Source organism: Lycium barbarum, chromosome 5 (genome assembly GCF_019175385.1).
Source record: "Lycium barbarum isolate Lr01 chromosome 5, ASM1917538v2, whole genome shotgun sequence".
Classification (NCBI taxonomy): Eukaryota; Viridiplantae; Streptophyta; class Magnoliopsida; order Solanales; family Solanaceae; genus Lycium; species Lycium barbarum.
The window spans coordinates 138,117,920-138,143,689 of NC_083341.1; the positions used below are offsets into that span (position 1 = coordinate 138,117,920).

Sequence of the window (25,770 nt, forward strand, 5' to 3'; positions counted from 1 at the left end):
ATTGAAAAAACTTCCAATTGCGGGATAGAATTGAGGATAAGTTGAAGTTGTAATAGCACTCATGGGAAGGAAAGAGAAGATTTGATTTTAGTCCGTTACATATATAATTTTACTTAACATGTGACTTTTTTTACAAAAATTACTTTAAAATAACATAAGATATCTGTAAATAAAATATACAAGATATATCTTTGTAGGTCATTTAATTTCTTAGCTAAAGTATAAACTATAAAGGAACAAAAAGGAAGATGATGTCCTCTGTCCCGCCTTTCCTCCTCATGACGGCTGTGGTAGAAAGTTAATAAATTGACTCTTAACCTTTTCATTGATGGAACAAATTAAAGTGAAATATCATTTTCAAACTGTTGTTACCCCAATAAATCATCTACTCTAGTCTCTAGAAGTAGGGCTGGGCGTTCGGTATTCGGTTCGGTATTTTTAAAGTTCGGGTTCGGTAATTCGGTAATCGGTAATTGAAAGTATATACCAAATACCGAACTTTCAAACTTCGGTTCGGTAATTCGATAATCGGTAAATCAAACTTCGGTTCGGTACGGTATTCGGTAATACCATTTTTTTGCTAGCGGTTGCATTCATTCATCATGTGCAAGAGAAATTTTCAATATACAAGCTTACTTGAAATTCACATTTTGTAATTTCACAGTTTTATTTCACAATTTCACAGTTTTATTTACTTGAAATTCACATTTTGTAACTACAGGATATTGAGATGGATCCGCGAAGAGGAAGAGAGGATAGCAGCCAACAAAGAAACTGCAATCAAATGTGTAATTATCGACATGACAGGTCGATTGAAGAGAAAAAAAAATGACAACATTTTCTCATCTTTTAATTTGTATCCAATATGTTGAGTAACAAAATTATGTCTTCCTTCACCAGCTGTATCAACCATAGATTCAAGTTGAATCGACACTATATGTGAACTAAGAAGGACGCTGGATAAACGATCTCTTAAGGTAAATCCATCAGCCACATAAAATATGCTTCTTTGTTTCCCTTCATTAGTCAAATATTTTTCTTACAAACATTTGTTGTCCTTTTTCACTTTTCAGCTTATGCTGGCAAATCCAGGTGGGAATGTTATGGAAAAGTTGCATGAATCTAGTGCTCTTGAGGGCTTCGGATTAAATGGAATATATCTAACTGTTTCTGAAGCAGTGGCTGATATCTCATCTTTGTGGAAGAATGAACCTGAATTGTCAGTATAAGATTTGCATTGTCAAGAAAAAAATTGAAGTGGCATGTGATGTAAGTATGATGTGTCACTAGTTTGATAGGAAAAAGGCAATACTCCCCCGTCCCTTTCATCCCAGTAAGCATTCCAACAGCCACAAGAATCTTGTAGTGCAAAGACTCAGGATTTCAGTTTGGATTATTCGGTATTCGGTATTTACCGAATTACCGAACAGTATAATGGTAAATACCGAATACCGAAACCGAAATATTAAATTTTACATTTTAGTCCCGAATACCGAACCGAAAACCGAATTCCCGAATACCGAAATACCGAAATAGCCGGTTCGGTTCGGTAATTCGGTTTTCGGTATTTTATGCCCAGCCCTACTAAGAACACTAGTAAAAAAAAAGGCAGGAATTGTCTTTTTTAAAAAAAAAAAAAAAGCAGCAACCATTTATCCTTAGAAATGTAACATTGGCTTTCTGGGAATGACAATTCAACCTTATAACAGCAAACTCCAAGTGGGGTGTCAACCATAGGCTTCCCTTAAATTATATCCGCAACATAAGAGTTTCAAAGTGCAACTTTGTTTTCTCAGGGAAAACACAACAGCAACAGTTTCCCACATAGCATTCATAAATAATATTGACTTGCAACAGATAGTTCATCATAAAGTGGGCCTCAAACAAAGCAGCCATACTGTAGCTATATGTTCTCAAGAGTGACATTTTTTTACCCTCAAATTCAACCAACAATGCAGCCATCAGATGCAACAATTGCAAGCCAAATGACAGCAGTAAAGTGACCCAATTAACTCAAGTATAGCAATTCATAAGGTGGCATCAACACATCAAGTATAACATGGCAGCCTTATGAACATGGCAATAGCCATTCTTCAAGAACAATAGCTATTTTTTGCCAACGATTAGCCATAGTAGACAATACCTAACAGTTGTCTATCCCAAAAAAAAAAACATAGCAGGACATATCTTCTTTAATGTTAAACTACAAATAACCAAGGATGGCAAACCTTGTTACACGAAATCCTCCAGGTATAATACTGGAAGTACATACTAAGGTTTCATGATTAGCACGCATGATAAAATCTGCCTTCAGCCGATATATTTTAAATCCTATAATATCTAAGACCTTAAGTAAAACTACAGGCATTTAATCAGTAAATCAGTCGAGTTATAATCTTCATCAGTTCATATCTATTTCAGATTCATTTCTAGGTAAACAGAAACTCATTCAACCCTTCAAACATAGTTCAAACTCAAATATAAACTACACATCAAAACATTCTCAAGAAAACCAAACTTAGTTCTTTCAACTTAGATTCTCAAACAGATTTTGATTAAAAGCTATAAACAAAGATAATCTTTAACACCAACTAGACATGGTAAAACAAAGACGCTGACAAGAAGTTGGGGATTCCTTCAAGCGATTTTAACCAAATTGCAAAGATTAGTTTGTAAGATCATTAAAAAAAAAAACTCAAACATGACGTATGACCCTTTAGACATATTTTTAACCTCATTAACAGGTAGCAAAGCAAAGGATCAGACAAGGTCCTCAGCAAACTAATTTTTTAGGAAGTATATATGCTTGTAAGAATTTAAACATGATCTGGTAACTTTCGCTTCTTGAAAAGAAAGACTACCACATATTAATAAAGCCTCAAAATACATTATGACAGGTTAAACACTAAAGAAACCAAACTAGGCAGGGAAACAAGTTGAAACTTTAAGTATTAAAAGAATTTGATTAAATTCCACAAGATAACAGAGAAGGTCAAAGTATAACAGATTTCTTGGCAATATTCATGCTTAAACTATTAAAATCTATTATTTAAGAGATAGTTTAGATATTAATTAAGAATCACACAAAGACTGCCCAACCTCAAAATTTCGATCCAAATTCAATAAAGAGATTAAGAACTAGTAAAATCTACAACAAACTTCCTCTTTAAATGAATAAAGATTCTAGTGGTAAGCACCCTAAGACTATCCAGATGAGCTAAAACATCAGATGATTATATCTGTCAACTTTTTGAATTAGAGTTGAAAGAAGAAATACAGGATTCACGTTCTCATTAACCCCTTTTTTTAAAAAAAAAACAAACATAAATTCTTTCAATCATTCTTAAACTGTTTTAGAAAATGCTTAACCACACATAACTTATTCGCTGCCCGTATAGGTTGAAATACTACGAATGAACGTAAAGCGTCATATGGCGAAAAGGCTCGAGCAGGAACTAACTAATGCTTTTTTATAAACACATATTTCATAGTTTGAGTCTGAAAACAGAGAATTCATCCTTTTCTGATAAGTCGAAATAAACAATAGAAACGTAGAGTCTAGACGAACTAAGGAAACATCGGACGTCTATCAAACATGAAAGGAAAGTAAAACAAAAGGATAAAGATTCAGCTGTTCATTTTCTACAAGAATGAGAGACGAAATTGAAAAATTTCAAAGTATTCATTCACTCGACTCCAATTTGGAAGCGAAAAGTGAGAGAGAAAAAAAATGATAAAGAAGCATACAGACTACTTAATCTACTTCAAAATTAAACGCAGCAGAAGACAAAATACAAAGGGGACATAATCAAAGAGGGGTAATTACCTTCTTCGGGTGCAGCGAAATGGATACGGGGTCTCCAATCTACACTCGAGCACTTCAAATCTCCGAGTTTGCGTAGACTCGGATGCGAAAACAATAACAAGGCCAAAATGCAAAAAATAAAATGGCTCGACACTTTGAATATTAAGAAAACAGTGGGCTAATATTTTAGAGGGAAACAAAGGCGGTTGGCAGACTCAATATTTTCAGGGGATTTCCACCACCGGAAAATTCGTTATTTTCAGGGGATTTCGCCAATGGAAAAACTTGTTCTTTTCAGGAAATTTCGGGGTTCAAGATCTGTATGCCTTTTTTGGGGGGCTTTCCAACCTGTCCTCAACGATTCAACCCGCCACCCCTTTTATAGGGTTTTCACTTTGTGTTGAGGGAATAGAGAGAAGGAGGAGCGGGGGGAAACAAAATTAAGTGGGGAACAGAGGGAAATGGGAGTGGGGTAGGCGGCGGTGGTGGGGAACAGGAAATAGTAGGAGGGGAGGCGGAGAGAAAAAAGAAGATGAAGAAAATGAAGGGGGTGAGCGGCAGAGAGGAAAAGGGAACGAAGGGAAAATGGAGGGGAAACCCTAAAAGGGTTTCCCTTAAACAGATTGGGCCGGACCCGGTCTTGTTTTTGGACTGGGTCAATTTTGGACTGGGTATTAAAGAATGGACTAGCGAATTAAAACATGGACTTGTCTAAAAATTGAGATCAAAATATGGGCTGGTTTGAAAATATTTATGAGTTGATTGGACTTTGATTTGGAATCCGATAAATCAAAAATACGGACTGAGTGCACGAAATAGTCTGGCTTCTAAATTTAAATAAAAGACCTGTTTAAATAACTTGTGTTAAAATATTGCTCAATACGGAATATGCAATCATTAATGCTCAGATAAAAAATGGCGTTGTAATAGCTAGGGGTGGGCGTTCGGTATTCGGTTCGGTATTTTTAAAGTTCGAGTTCGGTAATTCGGTAATCGGTAATTGAAAGTAGATACCAAATACCGAACTTTCGAACTTCGGTTCGGTAATTCGGTAATCGGTAAATGAAATTTCGGTTCGGTACGGTATTCGGTAATACCATATTAAGTCGAGTTCACTTTTTTTTTTTTTTTTTTATAGAAGAATTCTATGCATGTCATTTAGCTTTGGTTTGTAATTACTTCCTCATATTCTTGTTGCAAATTAACCTAAAAAAATTATATTGGCCACAAGAATAAAATCCTATTTCCAGAACTCCTAACTAATGTAGGAGTTTTACATGTGTTTCCATGCATACAGATACAAGCAATAACACTGTAAGAGCTCTAACAAAATTCGAAGGACCAGCAAAAAAAAAAAACAGCGCTCGTTCACCATGGTAACCTGCAGAACTGTGTTTTCATGAATTCTCAGTTTGCTTATTTCCACAAACAAGACATGTATAGAATTTAATGGCCCTCTATTTAATAAATATTTCGGTATTCGGGAAATACCGAATTACCGAACTTATAATTACCGAATACCGAATACCGAATTTTTTAAATTTTATTACCGAAAACCGAACCGAAAACCGAAATACCGAATACCGAAATACCGAAACCCTCGGTTCGGTTCGGTAATTCGGTTTTCGGTGTTTTATGCCCAGCCCTATCTAGAAGATGGTCCTTGCTTTTGCCTTCTTAACTAGGTTAGACAAACATCACTAACCATTCAATATTTCCCTTCTAATAAAAACACATTTGAAGAGTCTTTTTCAAATTAACTTTCACTTATGTACTTTCCATTTTCGTCATTTTCAAATTAAGTATTGATCTACAAAATGAGTTTGAATAAACAAAATTCAGTTGGATCCACAATATGAGCTTTCATTTGCCATCAATGAAGCTCTAACATGAAATAAGTGGACACCGCGTGCGTTCAAATTTTTCGAGAATAAGAATTTTAGATAGAGATAATTACACTGTGTTCAATTAGGGTATCAATGCTACCAAAATTGACTCATATTTTTAAATCTTACATAAACTGACCCAAACTTTTTCCCAATCTCCACCATCGTTGGTCACTGTCTTCCCGGCCGGCGAAGCTCACCGGAATTACTCCCTCCTCCTCCTCTCTCTCTCTCTCTCTCTCTCTCTCTCTCTCTCTCTCTCTCTCTATCTCTCTCTCTCTCTCTGCTGCAACTTCTCTTCCTTGCTGGAAGTTTTCTGGCGACAACGATTTCTGTTCCACTGCCTAAGCGTTGTACTCACTTCTGACGTCGCCTCCTCCGCTGCGGTGGCTCAGATCTGGCCAGAAATTACCTAGATCTAGATCTATCAGAAAACTCATCGAGGTGGTGATGGAGCGCAGGTGGTGGAGATGAAATTACTGGCTGTGGGAGTCGCCGAAGGTGGTTGAGGTCGGCAATGGAGAAACCGATAGGTGCAGGGTAGTGAGTGTATAATAGTGTATATGGGTGTATACACCCTCTTATACAATATTATACATTTTTATACACTTATATACATAATGTATCTGTCTTATATACTTATGTATATGGGTGTATAAATATGTATAAGTCTTATTCAAAACCAGCCCAAATATACGTTTATACCCACTTATACAATAGTGTATCATTGTGTGTAAATATGTATAAGTGTGTATTTTCTTGTATGATACTGTATAATTAAATTTTTTAGTGTATATACCTACACATTATACACCTTCAAACACCTATATATACATAATGTACTTGTCTTTTATATATAAGTGTATAAAATTATACAAAAGTGTTTTTGGGCCAAAGCTTTGCAATGTAAGTTTTGAACTATTTTTTTGCAATGGAAGTGAGCAAATTGTATATTTGTGCAATTTCCCCAAATCTAAAACCCCTGAACCTCCTCTTCTTCCCCCTACTCTTCGTCGCTCAATAAAGACAATATTCTCTTCGGCTTTTCTTATTGTCCCTTTTTTTCAATCATGGTGAATTGACAATGTCTTAAATCCTTTTAAGGCCATTGTGGTTAATTTGTATTTTTGGTTCCCTTAAACCTAAAGTCAAGATCTTTTTCTATAAGTGTGTATACGGGTAAAACCGAGGATACGTGCACGCTCGATTTCCCGTTATTATGGTCACGCTCGGTCGCGGTACGACCGTCTCACCGGGAACGAGGCTTCGAGTTCGGGTCGGGATGAGGCGATGAAGGAAGGGCAATTGACTGCCATCAGCGGGAGACCGAAATATCCGTCCTCAACCGGATATTCCGGCGTCGATCTCGGCAATACAACTGTCACCAAATTTACTTGCTTTATTTAGAATTGTACTAGGGTTGAAACTCCTCTACTATATAAAGAGGGGGTTATCATTCATGAAGAGGGTTTGGCAATAGCAAGGAGAGAAATAGTTTACATCAACAATCATAAGAATCTTATTAAATCTGTTCCCATCTGTTCTTAAGTTCATTTTATTTGTACCTCGTGAGAGTTCATAACAAAAGGGTATCGACCTCGGTTTCTATACCCGAGGCCATACGTATTTAACAGTTGGTTAGGTCTGCTTCTCTATTCATTTATTAACATATCTTGCTATTTAATCTTGAATTGAATTTAGCCACATATCTTTAGCATCACGTACAAATTTAATTGTTCTCCATTTTAAGGATAAACAGTTTGGCGCCCACTGTGGAGCCTTAGATAGTAGTGGCGGTTCAATACAACATTCTGGTCACACTCGATATTTTACACTTGTTCTTTAGGGTTTGATTTCAGGTATACCGGAAATGTCGGATTCCCATTCTGTCAACTTTCAAATGGAACCAAGTCATCATGAGCATGACGACGGGGACGTACCAAACAACAACGCACCTCCCGTTAATCCTGTTCAAGTCGGATCATCGGTGGGCAACGTATCGACTGGTGAGAATAACGGGGCCATGCTGCAACAACTCCAAAACCAGTTAGACATGGCTATGGCTCAGTTGCAGGCCCAGCAAGAGATCATAGAACAATTGAAAAATCGGGGTCAGCCACCCAATATTGCCCCATCAGAACAGACCCAGGATACGGAGGAAAAACATACCCCACGGGGTAACGAGAACCACCTCGGACAAAGTACCAAATTGATAAGAATGCTCGAAGAATTGACCAAACGGGTCGAGTCCGGTGAAAAGAAGATAGAGGCGAACGACAAGAAGGTGGAGAACTACAACTCAAGGGTCGAACAGATTCCGAAGGCTCCACCAGTGTTGAAGGGACCGGATTCGAAAAAGTTTGTTCAAATGTCATTTCCGCCGAGCGCAGCACCGATAAAAATCCCCAAGAGATTTCTCATGCCTGATATCCGAAATACAATGGGACAACGGACCCAAATGAGCATGTGACTGCGTACACGTGCGCCATTAAGGGCAATGATCTCGCCGATAACGAAAGGAAATCCGTGCTACTTAAGAAATTTAGAGAAACTCTGTCAAAGGGGGCTATGATTTGGTATCATAACTTGCCCGAGCACTAGATTGATTCGTTTGCCATGCTCGTTGATGCTTTCGTTAAGGCCCATGACGGGTCCATCAAGGTCGAAACTCGAAAATCGGACTTATTCAACGTTAAGCAACGAGATGACGAGACCCTTCGTGAGTTTGTGGCTCGATTCCAAATGGAGTGCATGGACTTACCTCCAGTCACTGACGATTGGGCCGTTCAGGATTTCACCCAAGGGCTCAACTCGAGGAGCTCGATCACATCTATGGAACTAAAACAAAACTTGATAGAATACCCGGCAATCGCTTAGGCTGATGTGCACAATAGGTATCAGTCAAAGATCAGGGTTGAAGATGATAAGATTCTAAGGACCGCTTCAGTATTATGGAATTCCGGTAAAGGAGGTGATCGCTCGAGGAGGGTGATAGATCGAGATTCCAGATCGTCATATGACAGATACCAGCCTTACCCGCCGGATCGAAGAGGGAACGGGCATAACAGCGAATTGGGAAAGAATGATAGGAGAAACGATCGAAGGAATGATTGAGGCCAAAATAGTCATGGCTTGGTTAACAGAAATGTTGTCGATAGAGCTCCGGAAAATAGAAAAACCCCAAGGTTATCCGAATATAAAAAAACAAGGCATCCGAGGCCAATCCAATCTGACCCGGAGAAGCGGGATAAAAGTCTTATTTGTAAGTATCATCATACTCACGGCCATCGAATCGAGGATTATCGACAGCTGAGAGAAGAGGTCGCTCGTCTGTTCAATCTGGGATATCTTCGAGAATTCCTAAGTGAACGAGAAAAAACCCATTTTAAAAACCAGGATTCCAACAACCAAGATAGGCCGGAAGAGCCTCAGCAGGTGATACACATGATCATGGGAGGAACTGACGTTCCCATTGGGCCTGTTATGAAGCGCACAAAAATTTCCATAACGAGGGAAAAGCGTATCCGAAACGATGACCCCGATGGCCCCATCACGTTCGATGACGAGGACATGGAAGGCATCGCCCAGCCGCATAATGACGCACTGGTAATATCTGTCCTTGTCAATAAGTTTAGAATTAAACGTGTGCTAATTGATCCAGGTAGCTCGGCTAATATCATCCGATGAAGAGTCATCGAACAGTTGGGACTACTAGATCAGATCGTGCCGGCCATACGGGTCCTCAATGGATTCAACATGGCATGTGAAACGACAAAGGGTGAGATCATTATACCGATCAGTATGGCAGGAACTACGCAGCAGACAAAATTTTATATGACAGAGGGAGATATGGGATACAATGCATTGCTGGGCAGACCGTGGATTCACCTCGTAAGAGCGGTTCCCTCGACTATGCATCAGGTATTGAAATTCCCGACTCCAGAAGGTATCAAAATCGTTCGTGGTGAACAACAGGCCTCAAAAGAAATGTTCGCGGTCGAAGAATCTGTTAAGACTATAAAGGCGCCAGATCGGAGCGAAGGGAAGAATGCCAAATAACAATCACAGATCCCGATCCCGGAATCTTTGGAAGATCGGAACGGAGACACACTGGACGAAGAGTTAAAATTCGGAATACCAAGGACCTTTGTGGTGCCCGATGATTCTGATGCCACTAAGTCCACCGTTGAAGAGCTCGAGCAAGTCACATTGTTCGTCCATCTACCGGAAAAGAAGGTATACCTGGGCACGGGGTTAACCCTCGAGCTCATGAAAGAATTTATTGAGTTTCTTAAAATTAACTCAGATTGCTTTCCTTGGTCCCATTTAGACATGACAGGTATTCCACCGGACGTGACGACACACAAGTTGATCTTGGATCCAAGTTTTTCCTCAGTCAAACAAAAGCGAAGGCCACAACCCGAGGTGAAACATGCATTCGTCAAGGACGAGGTAACCTAGCTCCTTAATATAGGATCCATTCGAGAGGTAAAGTACCCAGATTGGTTAGCTAACATCGTAGTAGTGCCTAAAAGGTGGAATAAGTTTAGAATGTGCGTAGATTATAAAGATTTAAACAAAACCTGCCCAAAGGATTCATTTTCTTTGCCCAGCATCGATCGCATGATCGATGCTACCGCAGGTCACGACACGCTGAGTTTCCTCGATGCCTATTCCGGGTACAACCAAATACAAATGGACCCGGATGATCGAGAAAAAACCTCCTTTATAACTAGGTTTGGCACATATTGTTATAATGTAATGCCTTTCGTCTTAAAAAAATGCCGGTGCCACCTATCAGCGTTTAGTCAACCGAATGTTTGAACACCAAATAGAGAAATCCATGGAAGTTTATATAGATGACATGGTCGTTAAGTCCCTGCGAGCAGAGGACCATTTGAAGTTTTTGCATGAAACATTCAGCATATTAAGAAAGTACAACATGAAGCTGAACCCGGAAAAATGTGCCTTCGGAGTCGGATCGGGCAAGTTTCTCTGATTCATGGTATCAAATCGGGGAATTAAAATCAACCCGGATAAGATAAAGGTAATCGAAGATATCACCGTGATAAATGACATTAAAGGGGTACAAAGATTAACGGGACGGATAGCTAATCTAAGTCGATTCATCTCCAGATCCTCGGACAAGAGTCACCGTTTTTTCTCATTGCTCAAGAAAAAGACTGACTTTGCATGGACCCCCGAGTGTCAGACGGCCTTGGCAGAACTCAAAAGATACTTGTCAAGCCCGCCTCTACTCCACACGCCAAAAGCGAACGAGTAGTTATATCTATACTTGGCCGTGTCCGAGATAGCCGTGAGCGGTGTCCTGGTTCGAGAGGAGAAAGGTACGCAATACCCAGTTTACTATGTAAGTAAAACCCTCGGTGACGCCGAAACCAGGTACCCACGCTTGGAAAAACTTGCTTTGGCTTTATTGAGTGCATCTAGAAAATTAAAGCCTTACTTTCAGTGTCATCCCATATGCGTCGTAACGTCGTACCCCCTAAGGAACGTCATGCATAAACCCAAACTCTCAGGCCGGCTAGCAAAGTGGGCTATGGAGATCAGCGGGTACGATATTGAATACAAACCCCGAACTGCAATCAAATTCCAAATACTAGCGGATTTCGTGGCCGATGCAATCCCCGAGGTCGACAAGGAGATGCTTCTTGCCTCGGGGACTAGTACGGGAGTCTGGACCCCTTACACGGATGGTGCATCTAATGTGAATGGGTCCGGGTTAGGGATCGTTCTCAAACCTCCCTCAGGTGGCGTAATAAGACAATCTATTAGATCGGCTGATTTAACTAACAACAAAGCCGAGTGTGAGGCTATGATTGCAGGTATAGAACTGGCTAAAAGCTTAGGAGCCGAGATCGTCGAGGCCAAATGCGATTCTCTCCTGGTAGTCAACCAAACGAACGGAACCTTTGAAATCAAGGATGATCGAATGCGGAGATATCAGGAAAAATTGTAGGTTATCCTTCGGCGGTTCAAGGAGTGGACGTTGGAACACGTACCCCGGGATCAGAATAATGAGGAGGATGCCCTAGAAAATCTGGGGTCCTCGATAGAATCAGATGGATTCAATTCGGGAGTTGTGGTCCAGTTGACAAAATCCGTCATAGAGATCGGCCACGCCGAGATAAACTCGACCAGCCTCATTGGGATTGGAGGAACAAATACATAGACTATCTCCAAACAAGAAAGCTACCATCCGATACCAATGAATCAAGGGCCCTCCGAACCAAGGCAGCTAGATTTTGTTTGGTCGATGGCCAGTTGTACCGAAGGTCATTCCACGGCCCCTTAGCGAGATGCCTAGGACCAGGAGATACCGACTATGTTCTGAGGGAAGTTCATGAGGGCACTTGTGGAAACCATTCGGGAGCCGATCCATTGGTCCGCAAGCTGATCAGAGCAGGATACTACTAGAACGTGATGGAGGACGACGCCAAAACCTTCATTCGAAAATGTAACGAATGCCAAAGGCACGCCCCGTCAATGCATCAACCCGGGAAGAGCTCTATCCGGTCCTCTCCCCATGGCCATTCATGAAATGGGGCATGGATATAGTGGGACCTTTGCCATGGGCCCCAAGTAAGACGCAATTTATTTTACTTATGACTGATTATTTCTCTAAATGGGTCGAAGCACAGGCACTCGAGAAAGTCAAGGAAAAAGAGGTCATTGATTTCATTTACGAATATATAATATGTCGATTCGGGGTACCAGCGGAGATCGCGTGTGACAACGGGAAGCAGGGTTAGCAAGTTTTTCGAAGAATACAAAATCAAGAAAATCTTATCAATCCCGTACCATCCGAGCGCGAATGGTCAGGCCGAGTCTACCAATAAAACCATATTGCAGAATTTAAAGAAGAGACTGGCCGGTTCCAAGCACCGATGGAAGGAGGTTCTGCCCGAGGTTTTATGGGCCTACCGTACAACGGTAAGATCAAGCACCGGGGAGACTCCATTTTCCCTTGTATACGGAGCCGAGGCCCTGATACCCGTCGAGGTTGGTAAGCCAATCTTAAGATTCCGTTATGCCACTGAGAACTCGAACCATGAAGCAATGTCCGTCAATCTGGATCTCGTGGACGAAAGAAGGGAAGCCGCTCATATCCGAATAGTCGTACAACAATAGAGGATGCAAAGGTATTATAACCGGAGGACCAACCTCAGACATTTTAATATCGGGGACTTGGTACTAAAGAAGGTCACACTTCATACGAAGAACCCTCGTGAAGGGAAACTAGCCCCGAATTGGAAAGGACCGTACCGAGTCACTGGAATAACCGGAAAGGGTTCTTATCAACTCGAGAATGAAGACGGACAACATCTGAAAAATAACTGGAATGTGGCACACCTAAAACGATATTACTGTTAAAGGTACGAATAACTTTTCTTTTGATTTCTTCTCTCTCGATCTAACCATGCAGGGATACAACCCAAGGGATAACGAAACAGCACAGCGGATACTCGGAAGTCATGGACCTAGGACTGAAAGCACGTGCTGCACTCTTTTTCCCTTCGACCGTTTTGTCCCGAAGTGCGTTTCGGTAAGGTTTTTAATGAGGCAGCGCTGACCAACGTGCTACACATGTAGAGCATATCGATTAAAGACCGGAGACCGGGGACTGCGCATACAAGGTTAATAGTACCCGAGCCCTCATACTTCGGACTCGAATACTAGGGGACTATTATACCATTAGTTCAATGATAACTATGTAAAAGCCAAGGCCTGAATGATAGGATCAGATGTAAGGACCAAACGATCGATTGAATCGTGTCCACTTAGTTTGTTCTTGTCGTGGCAACAATTACGAATGCATCTCTAGCCGGTTTTTTCAATAAAAAACTTACTTCGATCAAAAGGATTCGATGTTGCCAAATACCGAAAAATTATGGCATAACAGTTAAAGACTATAATCTAAACTATGGCGTAAACAGTTAAAGACTACGGTCTAAAAAACATATGCAAGCTCGAAAGCTGCGACCTAAAACGGTTAAAGACCACGGTCTAAAAACGCAAAATTGTCATGATCGGGCCTGTCTTGTAAATTATGAATAAAGCAACGACTAACGACAACACGAACTAAAACCCAATCATGGGCCGTTACCATTTGAATTTTATCCTGGCTGAAACAATATGGCAAATTATAATGAAGGCATAAACCGAACAAACATTGAACCGAGGAGTACTTGGCAAATATCGAATACAAATTTTGATTCATACATACATAAAGTAGATTTACAAAGGCTCGAAATAGTGGCCTCAAAACAAAGGTGTAAAAACAAAAGAAGGGACACAAGGCCCCGAACCTAATCTTCATCTGACCCCTCGGCCTCTTCATCGGCTGACTCGAGGTCGATATCCGAATCCTCAAGGTCGAACGCAGCCTTTGCTTCCGCTTCAAGCTTCTTGGCTTCCTCGATCAGATCTGATAAGTCCGCACCAGTGGCTTTAACTTCTTCGAGGGTCTTCCTTCGGGACAAGCACTGCTCGTCCTCAACTCTAAGATTACTGGCCTTTTCGGCAGTAGTCACATCGGCCTTATACTGCTCTAACATGTCGCCATAACCCGAGATCTGGTCAAGATCCTTTCCATGCTCAGTTTGCAGATCGGTGATAACCCGGTTCAATCAATCCCGTTCCACTTCGGCCACAGCAAGTGATGAGCTAAGGCCATTCATTTGTTCCACCGACGCTCGAAGTTGCTCCCGAAGAACATCACGTTCGGCCACAGCACCGATGGTCGTTTCGTGGAGGGCATCACACTCGGGCTTGATCCCATCAAGCTCTGACCGGAGTTGATCAATCTGGCTAACATAAGCCCAGGCCTGAGAAGCAAGGGAATTAGCATCGGCTATTAAAGATTTATTGTAAACTTCGAAAGCCTTTACCTTCTCTGCCAAGTGGTCACGTTCCCGTTTGGCCTCGGCAGCTTCGTTTCGAGCCGTTGCTAAATCCGATTTAAAGATAGAAAGATCAGGGAGAGACGAGATATATTGCAACTTCTTCTCATATAGATTCATGAGCTCATCCACCTCTTGACTCTTACTTTTGAGCTCCTCCTTGAGTTGGCCCACTGAGTGCCTAAGCCGGTCGAAGCTTGCATGGTGAAGCACGAAGGCCTACAAGGGAAAAAGAATCGGTTATTAAAATGAGGCATGAAATTAAAAGCTGAGTAAAAATAACATAAGGGTGAGACTTACCCGATTCAATGCATGCTGAGCCTCATTGAAAAGGCACGATTCGCTGACTACGACAATTTTCTTACGGTCCTCTTGGGACACCAGAGGGTACAGAAAGCTGGACACCCCAACAGGACCCGATAACATGTTCATATCATCCAGCACCTTAAAAGTGATTAGCCTCTTTCGATTCGAGTCGATACTAGGGGTAGGAAACGATTTCCCCAACCCGGGACTGGAATTAACCCCGAAACGGTCGGCTACGGGGATGGGAAAATGCTCGAAACCCGACATACCCAGAGCGGGTACTTCATAATCCCCATGACCGGCCGCCCTTTGCTCAGTCACCTTGCCTTTGGCTTTTTCATCATCGGCAGGAATATCCACTAATGGCGGCGGAGAATCCTGTATGCAAATTATCATTTCAGATGAGGCCACAGCTTGTATCGGAAGGACGAAACCAATACCGTACAAAGGCGAAATAGTAGGTACCTTAGAGCCTGATACCGATGAAGTTGCCTTCGATCCAGCGGCTGCGGCTGGCAGTTTTCCAATATTTCGAGTAGAAGTATGATCGGAGGCCCCGACTTTCGACCCGACGATCCCTGTGTCCGTCGACCTCGAGATGTGATAACGTCCAAATCCACCCTATTAATTAGAATGGGCACGGTCGTATGCAAATATAATTTACCCAACTATGAGTCGGGGTCGAATCCCACAGAGAACAATATGTAGGTGATTTAAGCAGATTAGGAATTATCACTAACAATAGCTATGCCCGAACGCATCAATGGTGGTTTTTTATAAGGTTTTGATAAAATACGGAAATGTAAATTCTAATCTAGAAAGCAAGTAAATTGATCAATGGCAACAAGAATGGAAGGAGGGAAACTACTTCTCAAGTAACGATCCAATCTATTTCACGAATTGTAAATAATAGCAAGTTTATGTTATTTAGCCTCGGATAATGACTCTAAATTAACTTCTTCCGAAGATTAACTAGACTACCCAATTGAAGATCCCTCAAGCAATTAGGAGCATTAAGAACACCCGAATATGGCTACAAGTGGTATTGCCTATTCCTAGGTCAACTTCCATTAGATGAGGGTTAACGCCCCAAATTCATGTTAATTATCCTATCCCAACTCCGTTTTTCCTCTTCCGAGTTTCAAACAAAGTAAATGGGCGAGTTCAAAGGTTAGCTAATCCCTTGAAAACATTCATGAACAAGAATAATTAAAATAGCAAAAACTTACTTGATTAACAATGCAAATGAATAAATAAGCACAACAAGAGTATCAATCTTAATTGTCACCAAGAGATTTCCATCAACAAGGATTAAAAAGAAGAGAGAACATTTTTGTAGGAACCCTAGCCTCCAACTTGTGGGAGCTGCCAAAGATAATAATGTTTTTGCCCTAATTTTCTATTTATATGAACTGGAATGGAAGAAATCGTCAAAATCCGAGTTCTGGTCGAAATTTCCGAAAATCCTTCAACGCGATCGCGCCATGTGTCTGCGCGATCGCGTGGATGACGTCAGCTCCCCTGCTCCCTTAATCGCGATCGCGTGTCGAGCCTGCGCGATCGCGTGTCATTAACAACGCGCGTGGGTGCGGTCGCGTTACATTACAGCGCGAACGCGTGGAGTGCAATTCCCGCGTGGGCGCGATCGCGTAGAGTATTTTTTCACGATATTTTCTAGAACTTCCAGTTATTTCCAGTTTTGCAACTTTTTTGCTTGTTTTCCACACTTAGGCTCTAGGGACCTCGTATTACCTGAAACATGACAAAAACTACGTAAAATGACATAGACTTGCTTAAAAACAAGTAAAACTTATAGTTAAAAAGCATCGATTGTGGCGTAAAATCACGCCACATCAACACCCCCAACTTAAAGTATTTGCTTGTCCTCAAGCAAGCCATACGAAACCATGACTCAATCTAACACCTAGATATTATAGAATAACAATGTCTACATTGGTTTTGACTCTGAACTACCGGCATGCATGTTTTCGTTTAAACGACCACCCCAATTTCCTACTTTAAAGCAATATGCACAACTCAAGAACACTACGACTAACAATGAAGCTTCAATGAATGACATTACATTATCGAACATATTATGGTGCACACAAACGCTACTTTAGGCGGTCACTTTATTTTGTTCAATTCTCATCCTTATGCCCTCACATAGACCAAAGAATGTCCCAACACACATATATACGACAAGAATGGGACGAAGACGAAAGAGAAGAGAAAAACACTCACACTCACAAAGAAATTCATATCTACACATGCAAATACCATAGGCTTGCCCTTATTTTCTATGTTCTCATCCTAGGCTCGTTCGGTTGTGATCACATTAGGACTTGTTTCGGCTTGTAATATAGGTTTAGGGACGGGTCGGATACTTTTTGGATATTAGTGACTCACCCTCCTTGAACACTACAACATCTTGTCACCTTAATTCGCCTCTTTTCTTTTCACCCCTTTATTTTCTTTCAGTTTTTAACCTCGATGTGGTTTTACTTCTAACCAACTTACAATTTTTTTTTTTTTTTTTATATATATATATATATACGCAACTACCACATCGAATCTCCACTAGCAAACTCCACCACCCCCAACTTATGTTTTTAACATGTACTCCACATTTATTTCACCCCCAACTTAGGCATTTTGCCTCATCTAACTAGTAGCCTCAAGGAGGGAACGGGTGCGAAGATGGATTAATTTCACAAAGGGTAAGGTTTCATAATTGGCTAGCCAAGAAAAAGGTCAAAAAGGCTCAAAAGGGAAACTAAGGGTATTTAACACTTTTGGTAAGGCTTATTTAGGCAAAGTGACTATTTCAACAAAGAAAGCCTAAGATCATCTCACAACCAAACTAACTTTCGGATTTCATACAAGACCAACCGGGCAAGTTCTAGATTATACATGCATAAACAGAATCAAACTAACAACTCACACACACATCGGCATAAGGACAATAATTTTTACACTTGTGACCTCCTAAGTAGTAATTCATCACACACACCACCCCAACAATCATAATGTCATATAAAGAATCAATCATGTCAGACAATAACTGTTCTAAGTATGCATTTTTCAAAATTTCGAGGGGTCTAAAAATTTCAACAAAACACAATACATGCCATCAGTTACCAAGTAGTACCAAATAAAACAAAATTACTCTATTCAACCTAAGTAACATCCTAAACATGCCAGTTTCAACAAAATAAAACCCCCCTAAGGAAAAGAACTCTGGCAAAGAAAAGCCGAGGAGGTTCCTACCCCTAACTAAAAAAACTTGCAGTGTCCTCACTGCAGTACATCAACACAGAAAAACTTTTTTTTTTTTTTTGTATTATTGTTTTTTTTTTCATACCTCCTAGCACTGCGTGCTAATGGTCATCTCTGCTCACCCTCTGAACTGGAGCTGTTGGGCTCTGGCAGGACAAAATCGTCCTCATTTTCCTCCTCTTCATGTTGTGCTCCGCATACACTCCTCAGAATGCTCATCATTTTGTTCAGAAATTTGCTTTGCTTCTTGGCGTGCTCTCTTGCCTTTTTCTGCCTCCTCTCTATTTTTCCCTGCTTTTCTTTGATATGCTTCATGTCCTCCACCACACCTGCTAATGTCGGACCAATAGGAACAGAGGGAGCTGTAGATGTGCCTTCTCCATGTGGGCCCGAAGGGAGACTAGCCACTAGCTGCTGGATCCGATTGTCCACCCCATGGACCTGGGTGGAGATATATTGGAAAGGCCTGGCGGCTTCTTGCAGTGGTGGCAAGATTGGTATAGCCATGGGAGGGGCAGATGCCCCACCAATCGAATCTGATGCAGTAGATGTGAACTGCTCAAATGATGATGGTGCTATATCAATCTTTCTTTTCTTCTGTACATTACCAGGCCCTCGCTTTTTCAACGGATAAATCGGTCCAGCAGGCCCTTTTTCTCTGTCGCCTGGTCTTGTGGGCACTCCATCAGTGGAGCACAAGTAAGTGATCAATGATGGGAAGAATAAGCTCTTGGTCCGTTCAAGCACCACCTCCCGGATTTCCTGCATAATGAGCCTCCCCACGTCAACAGGCAATCCTTCCATCACAGCACAAATTACTTTAGCCCTCTCAAGTGGCACCTCTGAATCATGTTTTGAAGGCAGCACCCTGGATGTGACAATATCAAGCCAAGTTTTGGCTTCAGCGGTGAACTCTGCAGAGTCAATCCTTTTCTGCATTGTATTGAGCCACTTTGGTTGTTCCCCACCGTGAAGGTGGGTCACAAACCATTGTTGCCGCAGGTTTTCGTACATCTGTGCCATCTCGTTGTTGTCACCATCCTGCAGATTATAATAGGCATTGATTCTTGAGGCATTGCACAGAACATCCACACCTCTGACTTTGACAATTGCCCTATGTGTAATGTCTGCCTCTGCAGCATTTGCGTAGAATTACCGCACCAGGGTATGATTTGCCTTGATTGGTTCATCTGCAAAGCGTATCCAGCCGCTTGTCACCAACCTTCCATAGAACTCGGGCATCTTTTCTTCCAAACTCTCTGTTACAAAGCCCCTCTCTTCAATGAAGCTCTTTCCCAGCAGTCTATCATATAGCTTCGAACATTTTGCTGACTGGAAGGTGGTGGTGTCATAATATTCAATCAAGGGTACTTGGGCAGCACTGGATGATGAAGCCATTTTTTTGAGTTTAAGTACCTACAAAACAAACACAATGCATATGAACACCTACAATGATGTATAATGAGGAGTTGGGTTAAGGACATTGGGCACCCAAGTTTTGAACCGCTCTGTGTGAGCATTCTGTTTGTGAACTGGGTTTTTGCCTTCAGCGCGATCGCGTGACAAAGAGCCGCGATCGCGCCATTCTGCTCTATTCCTTCAGCGCGATCGCGCAGGGAACTGGCGCGATCGCGACATTCTTATGAGTTCCTTAACCGCGATCGCGGATCAACAGTACGCGTTCGCGTCAGTTTTGGTCGATTATTCAGCGCGATCGCGCTGAATCGTTTCAGATTCAGCGAAACATTTTCACAAACAGGTTATGGGCATCAATTTTGGGGCTTCAATTCAACGATTTTAAGCTTGTGTTTTGCCCAATTTTTTTCTTATATCAGCACCCAACACTCAACTCACATCACTCAACAACAAACAACAATTTATATAACAAGAAATTCAACAATTTCATCACATTTTCATGCTTAAATAAATGGAAAAAGAAAAAAAAAAATTAACTCACAATTTCTAACATGGAAAGATGATAAAAACAACCCTAGGAACAAGATAATGGAGGAATCACATACCTTGTGGTTGCAAGTTGAAGAAATTTTCCGAAATTTTGAAGTTGAATTTGAGAGAAAAGTGAGATTTTTGGAGAAAAAGTGAAGGAAATGGGGGGGGGGGGGGGGTTAAGCCGTTTTGCCCTTTTTAATTCTGTTTTGATACCTGGAAACGCGCCTCTACGCGTTCGCGTGTCCGTTCCGCGCGATCGCGCAGAGTTAACAATATTTTTTTTTAACCGCGATCGCGTTGGGTTGTTGCGCGATCGCGTAGAGTAAAATTCGGCAAAAAACCAGCAGTTCAGAAAATAAGCAGAAAAACCAGCAGCTACTGATTTGTGGCTGTTCTGAAAACTCAACCTATTCAAAACAACTCCAAAAATTGTGAAATTTTGCAGATTAGTCACAAATCATAAACCAAACAATTCTAAAAAATCAAATTTCAAAAATGATTAAAAAATTTAAAAACGATGGGTTGCCTCCCACCAAGCGCTTAAGTTAACGTCGCGGCACGACGGATACCAACTTTACCGCTTTTCTCGCCATTTGGAGCTTATGAATTGGGCACCTAACTTGGAATCAAGTTTGTGACCACGAGCAGTGGGGGGTGGTAAATATATGATCACGCCAAGTAAAATATTGTTCATTCTACACTTCTTGGCTTTCAAGTGAGGAATGTCATTTTGCCTTGTTGAATTTTCAAATTGCAGAATATAAGGCTCTTGAACTTTTTGAACTATGACTTCCTCTTTTTCCCCCGGATTGGGGTCAACACCAACCATATTGTTCAGAACACTGGTTGACTCCCATTCATTTTTTTCTTTGGCATTCCCAATAAACTCTTCTTCATGATTTACCCTTTTATCTTGAGCATTGGGTAGTTCATAATGATTTGCCCGTGGAGGATTTTCTTCTTCTTTCATCAAACCAAGTTGGAGACTAGTTTCCAAGTACTCTTCAAAAGCTTTTTGGTTTTCATTACCCTCACCTAGTAGACACTCCATCATGAATTTGAACTCACCAATTTGGCCATGCTCACAATAAAAGTCATTACTAAACAAGTTTTCATGGAAAGATGCCATTTTTTTTTTATAAAACAAAACACAGAAAACAACAACACAAATATTTACGGGTTCGGATCAAAGCAAGTTAGCTTATTTCCTAGATTAGCCAAAATACACCAATTGTTCCCCGGCAACGGCGCCATTTTTGATAACGTCCAAATCCACCCTATTAATTAGAATGGGCACGGTCGTATGCAAATATAATTTACCCAACTATGAGTCGGGGTCGAATCCCACAGAGAACAATATGTAGGTGATTTAAGCAGATTAGGAATTATCACTAACAATAGCTATGCCCGAACGCATCAATGGTGGTTTTTTATAAGGTTTTGATAAAATACGGAAATATAAATTCTAATCTAGAAAGCAAGTAAATTGATCAATGGCAACAAGAATGGAAGGAGGGAAACTACTTCTCAAGTAACGATCCAATATATTTCACGAATTGTAAATAATAGCAAGTTTATGTTATTTAGCCTCGGATAATGACTCTAAATTAACTTCTTCCGAAGATTAACTAGACTACCCAATTGAAGATCCCTCAAGCAATTAGGAGCATTAAGAACACCCGAATATGGCTACAAGTGGTATTGCCTATTCCTAGGTCAACTTCCATTAGATGAGGGTTAACGCCCCAAATTCATGTTAATTATCCTATCCCAACTCCGTTTTTCCTCTTCCGAGTTTCAAACAAAGTAAATGGGCGAGTTCAAAGGTTAGCTAATCCCTTGAAAACATTCATGAACAAGAATAATTAAAATAGCAAAAACTTACTTGATTAACAATGCAAATGAATAAATAAGCACAACAAGAGTATCAATCTTAATTGTCACCAAGAGATTTCCATCAACAAGGATTAAAAAGAAGAGAGAACATTTTTGTAGGAACCCTAGCCTCCAACTTGTGGGAGCTGCCAAAGATAATAATGTTTTTGCCCTAATTTTCTATTTATATGAACTGGAATGGAAGAAATCGTCAAAATCCGAGTTCTGGTCGAAATTTCCGAAAATCCTTCAACGCGATCGCGCCATGTGTCTGCGCGATCGCGTGGATGACGTCAGCTCCCCTGCTCCCTTAATCGCGATCGCGTGTCGAGCCTGCGCGATCGCGTGTCATTAACAACGCGTTTGGGCGCGATCGCGTTACATTACAGCGCGAACGCGTGGAGTGCAATTCCCGCGTGGGCGCGATCGCGTAGAGTATTTTTTCACGGTATTTTCTAGAACTTCCAGTTATTTCCAGTTTTGCAACTTTTTTGCTTGTTTTCCACACTTAGGCTCTAGGGACCTCGTATTACCTGAAACATGACAAAAACTACGTAAAATGACATAGACTTGCTTAAATACAAGTAAAACTTATAGTTAAAAAGCATCGATTGTGGCGTAAAATCACGCCACATCAAGATGCCACTCGACCCAGCCGGAATTCGACTTGAGCTTTCCACCAATAGTGGAGTGATTGCAACTGAATCAGTCAAATCATGCTCGAGGAGCTCGTCAATAAGACGATGCCCACCCACCGCCTGATCATCGTCATCAGAATGGTCCAATAATTGACTAACAACCTCAGTGTCCAAAGCACAGGCTGAGATATCTTCCGATGAGGTCTCTCGAATAACGACCCTCGATCTTTTCCTAGACTGGGAAGGAGCTCGAGATGATTCGGAGGACTTTCTTTTCCTCGTTTCAACTAGGTCTCCCAGACCGGGAGCTTCGATATCCTGCTCGTCAGCTGAGGCCTCGGCAGTTTCCTGTGTTGACACCCAATTTTGTCCCTCTTTTATTTAATTTACTCGGGTTTCTAAATTTCTTGACGAGCTAAATACTTTATTTTCACCACTATTATTTTCGCTACTTTTTATTTTTTACATTACAAGTATTACTTTACCACAACACTTTGCAAAATATATATATATATATATATATATATATATATATATATATATATATATATATATATATATTTTTACATACTAATTATTTATCGTCTTTACATAATATATGTTATACCAGTTATTAATTTGGAAGCCCAAAATAATTAAATAGCGGAGGAAGGATCAACAATTTTCAGCCAAATTAATGGCCCAAAATACAAATACAATATTATTTCCCTACCCAATTAAACAACCCACATCTTTAATACTCAACCCACATTATCAACTCATATTTCAATTAATAGGCCAGCCCAAACGGACCAGCCCAATTCTATTTTTTTCCCTTTACCCGATCCTGCCCAATTTCTTTCCCTTCAACCGTCCATCTCCTTCTCCTTTACCCTAATCTCCATTTTCCTCATTCCCTTCCCCTCCTTTTATCTCCTCACCGCCGCACCCCTTTCCCTTTTCTCTCCCATACCCTCACGTTCTCCCCACCTTCATCTCTGCCATCTCACTCCTCTGCACCTCCACTCATTGTTGTCTCACCCACGCCTCTGTCGCCTTTGTTCCCCACGCCGCTCCTCTCTCATACGCTCCCCCTCTCCTCACTCTATAAAGAGAGAGGGAGATCGAACAAAAAGGGGGGGATGAGCAAGAAACTCGATCAGAAAAGGGGCTTGTTTTTTTTGGAGAAAGGAGATTTTTTTTTCCAGCATTTTGGAGGAAACACAAGTTTTCCCGCCATTGAGCCCTAAGTTTTCTGTCCGATCTTGATTTTCGCTTAAATCTGAAAACCTTTCTGTAGAAAGAGACAAGGTTTGAAACTGACGTTAGGGTTAAAGATAGCCTCACAGAAAATAACAACTCTATAGTGCTTTATTTTCACTTTCTAATCTGAGACTTTAGTTACTGTTCGAGTTCGTTCGTGTTTCGAGCGTAGATTCGAGACGTCGACACCCACTTCACTGCACCCACAACAGGTCAGTAACTCTCCATCTCCATTTGCTTCAGTTCGGTCTTTGGGTGTTTAATATTCTTTTCGTTTATATAGAGTTCGGAATGTAGTTATGGTTTAATCGTTCAACCTCAATCAGAATAGGAGTTAGTTATAGCTTCGTTTCGATTTATGTCATTGTGCTCTTATTGAGTTTACTTCTCTTTTCATCGAACTTGCGAAATATGAGCCCGTTACAGCTTGCGCTTCCCTTTTGTTCTGTCCAAAATAAGCTAGTTTAAGGGTGCTAATGCAAAGTGTGGATTAGGTTATTTGAATCATATCTTCGAATCTCTTCCCGTGTTTTTTAGCACTGTCTTAGATCGTTGTTATCGGTCCACAAAGTATTAGTCTGTCAGTTGATAAATTTATTCGAGGCACCAGAATGTTTTCTTGCATAAGGTTAAGTTATTTTTGTTTGCTTTGAGATTCAGTCTAGCTATAAATTAATAAGAATTATTCGATGCTTTCAGTTTGTGTACTTTGTCATGTCTACCTGTTGGCTCTGTTTTAGCTTGTTTTAAGTCGAGAACCAGCTGGTTGATTTCATGGATGGTTTAATTTTACCTCGGTTACTGTAAGAGTTTAGCGTATAAGTCAATCTGGTGTTTCATTAGTTTGGTGTTGTGCGATCGGTTGTTACTTAAATCCTAGGTATCGAATAACTCTGGCATGTAGTTATTGAAGTTCAAGTCCGTTAGACGTGATCCCGTAATCGACCCTTGTCACTGTTTTGGATAGCTGTTGCGTTAAAAGTCCCCCTTACTGCTCGGTCATGTGCTCAGGTCCCTAAATTTGCCATGCCAAGTGTGTGTTTTAATTATCGATAACAAAGTTTGCAATCCCTTCTTTTCCTTTTCTCCCAAGTTTTGATCCATGATTCAATACCTTTTCTTTTTTATACTTTCAGTTTCTGTTTAATGTGGTCTTTAGCCTTTTCATCTTCGTTTGTGGTTCTATCGCTATTTCATACTTTCGGTCGGTTTCTTGTCTCAGTTTTATATATATTTAAGTTCAAATACAAATTAGCTAGTCAAATCTAGGGATGCTTTAATTTGCTGGGTTGTTATGTCGGTTATTAGTAAAACATGGTCATGCTTGTAAGATTCCTTATGCTGTCTCTTTAATGCCCATCATCATGTCTGTCTTTACGAATTGCTGGTTATTATGCTGACCTGTTGGTTGTGGCATTTTGAACTAAGTTTTGGTTAGTTTTGAGGCCAAGTGTTATCACTCTTTAAAGGAATACTGTTGTTGTATGTGGTTGCTGCCTCTGTATGATCCCAGCCCCATCCATTCGAACAGTGCAGTCCCTGCTGCGACCTTTTTATATTACATAGCTGAGTTGTGACTTCTTATTACTCCCTTTTAGACATTGTTAAAGGATAGTTAATCTACCATACTAATTCCTCTATTTCCTTCTTTGTTTTTGCATGATTACCGGAGCAAAAATGGAGTCTTTGTAAAGGACTCTCACGGTCCAATCTGGCCTCACCCTGAGACTCAACCACGTCGCTGCACCGATTACTATTGCGTTTCCTTTCGTGTTCGAATACGTGTCCATGACGGATCAGAATTGAACAGCCACGATTCTGATTTCGAAAAGCTTACTAATATGGCTTCTTATATTGCTTTGTTT

The 25,770-nt window shown here is 40.8% G+C and overlaps 2 long non-coding RNA genes across 2 annotated transcripts; one reads left to right on the top strand and one right to left on the bottom strand.

The window, feature by feature from the left end:
- Positions 1-669: 669 nt before the first annotated feature.
- On the bottom strand, positions 670-4,369 carry LOC132641834 (uncharacterized). The gene is made up of 2 exons (XR_009582992.1): positions 3,827-4,369; positions 670-1,212 (listed from the first exon to the last, which is right to left on the bottom strand). It is a non-coding gene; the product is annotated as an uncharacterized LOC132641834 (long non-coding RNA).
- Positions 720-1,206, top strand: LOC132641835 (uncharacterized). Its single transcript, XR_009582993.1, has 3 exons — positions 720-807; positions 901-977; positions 1,074-1,206. It is a non-coding gene; the product is annotated as an uncharacterized LOC132641835 (long non-coding RNA).
- Positions 4,370-25,770: the final 21,401 nt, after the last annotated feature.